Raw genomic sequence first — 5,000 nt, 5'->3', positions numbered from 1 at the left:
GCCTGATGTTTCTCCCCTGAATAGTTGACTACCCTTGAAGTCTGAAGTTCTACGAAGATAGACCTTTAGGCATTCTACTGGACATAGAGATGCATCTTCTTTCAGAGGGCAGATTCTCCAGGGACCCCACCTGTTGGTGGGTAACTCATTCTTGGCGAGAAACGTAGGATCCGGAAACAGGTTCAGCTCTCCCCCATCCAGGAACTGAACACGACCTGCCTCTCTCGAGAGGGCTACGATCTCACTAACCCTGGCCCCGGACGCGAGTGCAAATAGGAAAATAACTTTTTGCGTCAAATCCTTTAACGCACATTCTTCATTGCTCAACAAGGAGGCGAAATGAAGAACTTTGTCTAAAGACCATGATATGGGCTTTGGAGGTGCTGAAGGTCTGAGCCTAGCGCAGGCTTTCGGAACTTTATTAAAGATCTCGTTACCTAGGTCGATCTGGAAGGCAAATAAAATGGGTCTCATCAAAGCCGATTTACACACTGAAATCGTGTTAGCTGCCAATCCTTGGCCATGGAGGTGGATGAAGAAAGATAAGCAGAAATCTGTTGAGATCTCCTGCGGATTCTTTGCCTTTACAAAGGCCACCCATTTTCTCCAAGATGACTCATATTGCCTTCTAGTCGATTTGCACTTGTATTCCTCTAGGAAGTCTATGCTGGCTTTCAAAATCCCGAAGCGCTTTCTCACCGCTAGGGCGAGAAAATCATGAGCTGCAGGGTCTGGGTTTTCTGTAATGAAGCGCAGACAGTCGACTTCTGGACTCGCTGGGTCAGAACTGGATGTGGTAGCGGCACGAACTTCATCTGTAGTTCCAACGCCAAGGGGAACCACATACTGTTCGCCCACTTGTGGGCCACTATTGCCGCTACCCCCTTGAAGGATCTCAGTTTGTTGAGGACCCTCAACAGAAGGTTGTGAGGAGGGAACAGATAAATCCTGGACCATCTGTTCCAGTCGAGGGACATTGCGTCCACTGCTTCCGCTAAGGGGTCCTCGTACGGGGACACGTACAGGGGCAACTTCTTGTTGTCTTTCGTCGCAAAGAGGTCTATTTGCAGTTCTGGGACTTGATTCAGAATGAAGGAAAATGATCCTGCGTCTAAGGACCATTCCGACTCTATCGGTGTGAACCTGGATAGAGCGTCCGCTGTCACATTGCGGACTCCTTGAAGGTGAACTGCCGACAGGTACCACTTCTTCTTTTCCGCCAATCGGAAAATGGCTAACATCACTTGGTTGAGAGGTGGTGACCTCGACTCTTGTCGATTCAAGCATCTCACAACCACCTCGCTGTCTGTCACCAATCTTATGTGGATCGAGTGACGCGGGGAGACTTTCTTTAAGGTAAGGAGCACTGCCATAGCTTCTAGAAAGTTTATATGAAAGGTCCTGAATAGCTTGGACCAAGTCCCCTGGACTTTTTTCCGATGAGAGTGACCTCCCCATCCCTCCTTTGAGGCGTCTGAGTGAATCGTCATCGACGGGGGAGGTGGCTGAAGAAGAACCGACTTCTTTAGATGTCTGGCTTGGGACCAAGGTCTGAGAAGAGTACGTAGCCGAGGCGGCACTGGTCTTCTCAGGTCTCTTCGCGCGTTTGATGCATACCTTCTCCAAACTCCGGTTGCATCCTTTAGCTGTGCTCTTAGCACTGGGTCTGTCACTGAAGCAAACTGGAGAGAGCCTAGTACCCTCTCCTGTTCGCGTCTTGATATCCTTTCGGAATCTAGAAGTCTCTTGACAGAGCCCGCTATCTCCTTCCTTTTCTTCATTGGGATGGAGAAACTGTGTGACAAAAGGTCCCAGTGGATTCCCAGCCACTGGAACTTTTGGGATGGAGAAAGTCGAGACTTTTTCTTGTTGATCTTGAAGCCTAGGTACTCTAGGAACTGGATCACCTGACTGGAAGCTTGCAAGCATTCGGTCTCGGATGCTGCCCACACCAGCCAGTCGTCCAGGTAGGCTACTACCTGAATTCCCTTTAGGCGTAATTGTTTGAGAGCTGCGCTCGCAAGCTTCGTGAAAATCCTTGGGGCTATGTTTAGCCCGAATGGCATGGCTCTGAAGGCGTACAGTTTCCGTTGTAGCCTGAACCCTAGGTAGGGGGAGAGTCGACGGCTGATTGGAATGTGCCAATAGGCGTCTAACAAGTCTATAGAGACTGAGTATGCCCTCTTGGGCAGTAAGGTCCTTATGTGTTGCAGTGTTAGCATCTTGAATTTGCAATTCACTATGAACTTGTTGAGTGGTGACAAGTCCAGAATGACTCTGAGCTTTTCCGAGTCTTTCTTGGGAACACAAAACAGCCTCCCTTGGAAATTGATGGACTTCACCTTTCGGATCACATTTTTCTCCAACAGTTCTTGAACGTACTCCTCCAAAATGGGGGTGGAGTGTTGGAAAAACCGAAGGCATGGGGGTGGAGTGCTGTACCAGCTCCAACCCAGTCCATTCTTGAGTAGGCTTTGGGCCCAGGGATCGAAGGTCCAGCGATCCCAAAATTTCATCAGTCTCCCTCCTACCGGTATCATTTCACTTGGACTGCCGTCCTGAGGTCTTGCCTCCCTGACCACGACCACCTCTGAATCCCCTTCCCCTTGAGGGGCGCCTAGACGAGCCTCTGGCTGCTCCTCTAGGTTTTGCACGAAAGGAAGAAGACTGTCCTTCGAACGTTGGGGCGAATGTGGTTGACTGACCTGGCACAGCCTGGGGTACCCACTGAAAGGCAGTCGGGGTTTGTGCCACCATCTGGGGCACTGGAGGCAAAGGCAATTGCAGTTGCTGTTGCTGTCTATAAGGCTTGGCTGGCCGAAATGGTAGCCTAGTCTTCATATTCTTCCTCTTTGGTTGAGGACCCTCATCCGGGGAAGATTTTCTTTTGATAGCCAGGCCCCACTTCTGGAGAAGATTTCTATTCTCCACGGCGGCCTTATCAACAACCTCTTTGACCACATCGGTAGGGAAAAGGTCTTTTCCCCAAATGTTGGAGGAGATTAACTTCCTTGGCTCGTGTCTCACCGAAGCCCCGGTGAACACGAACTCCCTGCAAGCTCTCCTTGCCTTGACGAAGCTATAAAGGTCCTTCGTCACTGTGGCTAAGTGAGACTTAGCCACTACCATGAACATTTCATGGACCTTGGGGTCACTTGCCATCGTCTCGAGAGTAGTCTGATGAGACATTGAGGCAGCCAGTCTTTCTTTTGTCTCGAACTCTCTTCGTAAAAGAGATTCGGACAGCTTGGGGAGGTCCTCGCTGAATTGCCGTCCGGCAATATCAGCCTCCAACTTTCCCACTGAGAATGTCAGATGGACATCCTTCCAGTCTTTGTGGTCCATAGGTAGAGCCAGCGACAAGGGTTTACACTCCTCCAGGGAGGGGCAAGGCTTGCCGGCCTCGACTGCCTTTAGGACAGCCGCAAACCCTTTCTGTAAAAAGGGGAAGGCTCTATCAGGAGAGGACACAAACGAAGGGAGCTTCTTGCTCAATGCAGCTACCTTCGAATTCCAGAAGCCCCTCTCTTTCATCGAGGATGAAAGTAGAGCTTGAGCCTTAGCGTGGTCCATAACAATGACCTCCTTCGGCTCTGTCTCCTCCCTTGAAGCTGGTTCTTTTCTCAGCCGGACATAGCAGTCCGGATATGATGCCTTGCTGGGCCAGAATTCTACCTCCTCTAGGGGAACTGAACCCAGCTTATCCGAGATGACGATCTTTCCAGTCGTCATCGGCATGTGCTCAGCATACCTCCATTGGTTAGCATCTGAGCATATTGGAAGGTCTTTCACATTGAGCCTTTTCCGGGGCCCATGTGATTCTGCCAGGGACTGCATACGCAGTTCCATTGCAGCCGCCTTCTCCTGATTCTCCTTCTGCATTTGTTGGATCATTCCAACAATCGAAGAGAGGGCCTGTCCCAGTTCTACTGGGAGGCCAGCCGATGTTGAGGGGATAGGCTCCGGCATCTGAACCGGAGTAGCCGACACCTCGTCGACCTCATCCTCTACGACATCCGGGGTTTGAACTTGATCCTGACCTTCTGCCAGGAGGTCTTCTTCCAAACGTTCGTCCAGGTCAGACATCCTGTCACACAACTGGATGTCTTGCATCGCATCTGCGACTTCCTCGTCCACCTGGACTTGATCTTGAAGGATCTCCTCTTGAGGCTGGGGAATCACTGCCTCAGCTGATGCCTGGGGAAAAAGATACGCCCTCATCTTCTCACTTGGAAGCTAAGGGCCAGAGGTGTTCTTCTTGAAGCCCCTTACCCAAGTACGAAGCTTTTCCCTAGCTATATCCCTTGATTCCGCTGTTCTAGGGGAATCAAAAGCCTCAGTAATCAGGTTAGTGCATACAGTACATACCTGAGGGTCCCAATACTGGAGATCATCCTTGTAGACAGCGCATGCTGCGTGTCTCCTACAACACTCATGTCCGCAGAGGTTCTTGCTGCGGACATTGCAGAAAACATTTCCGCACTTCGGAGGGTCCTCCTGTAAAGAGAAGAAATTTCCATGAGTATCAAGTGAACTATGTATCACTGGATATGCATAGTATAGCATAACAATTCATAAATGAAAGACACACACTTGTGTTTCCCTCACAACCCATTGTTGCAGCCTTCCAGATAATAAAATCAAAATGGTTTATCTCTACTAGAGTAACCAATGCAAGGTTTCCAGAGGAAACAGGTGGAGCTCACACCTAGGCAATGATTTTAAAAATCCTGGATAATAGACGGGGAAGAACTCTGCTTCCTGTCTGAGGGCAACAGCAAAGGGCTGTGTAAGAAAACACAATAGTGTTAGAAGATACAGTGCTGTACCTAAACTTTTACTATAGTTTTCTTCTTACTGTATATGCTATACAGAAGAATACTAGTACAGTATAGGAGGATGTGTGCCGGCCTGCCTTTGCCGGCCGGCACACACCACAATTAGCTTTAAAGTATACTACTTAACAGCTATAGGGCGGCAGCCCTCTGGTTCAAATGCCT

This window comes from Palaemon carinicauda, chromosome 23 (genome assembly GCF_036898095.1).
Source record: "Palaemon carinicauda isolate YSFRI2023 chromosome 23, ASM3689809v2, whole genome shotgun sequence".
Lineage (NCBI taxonomy): Eukaryota > Metazoa > Arthropoda > Malacostraca > Decapoda > Palaemonidae > Palaemon > Palaemon carinicauda.
The sequence above is the reverse complement of the archived record's forward strand: the minus strand, read 5'-3'. Positions refer to the sequence as shown.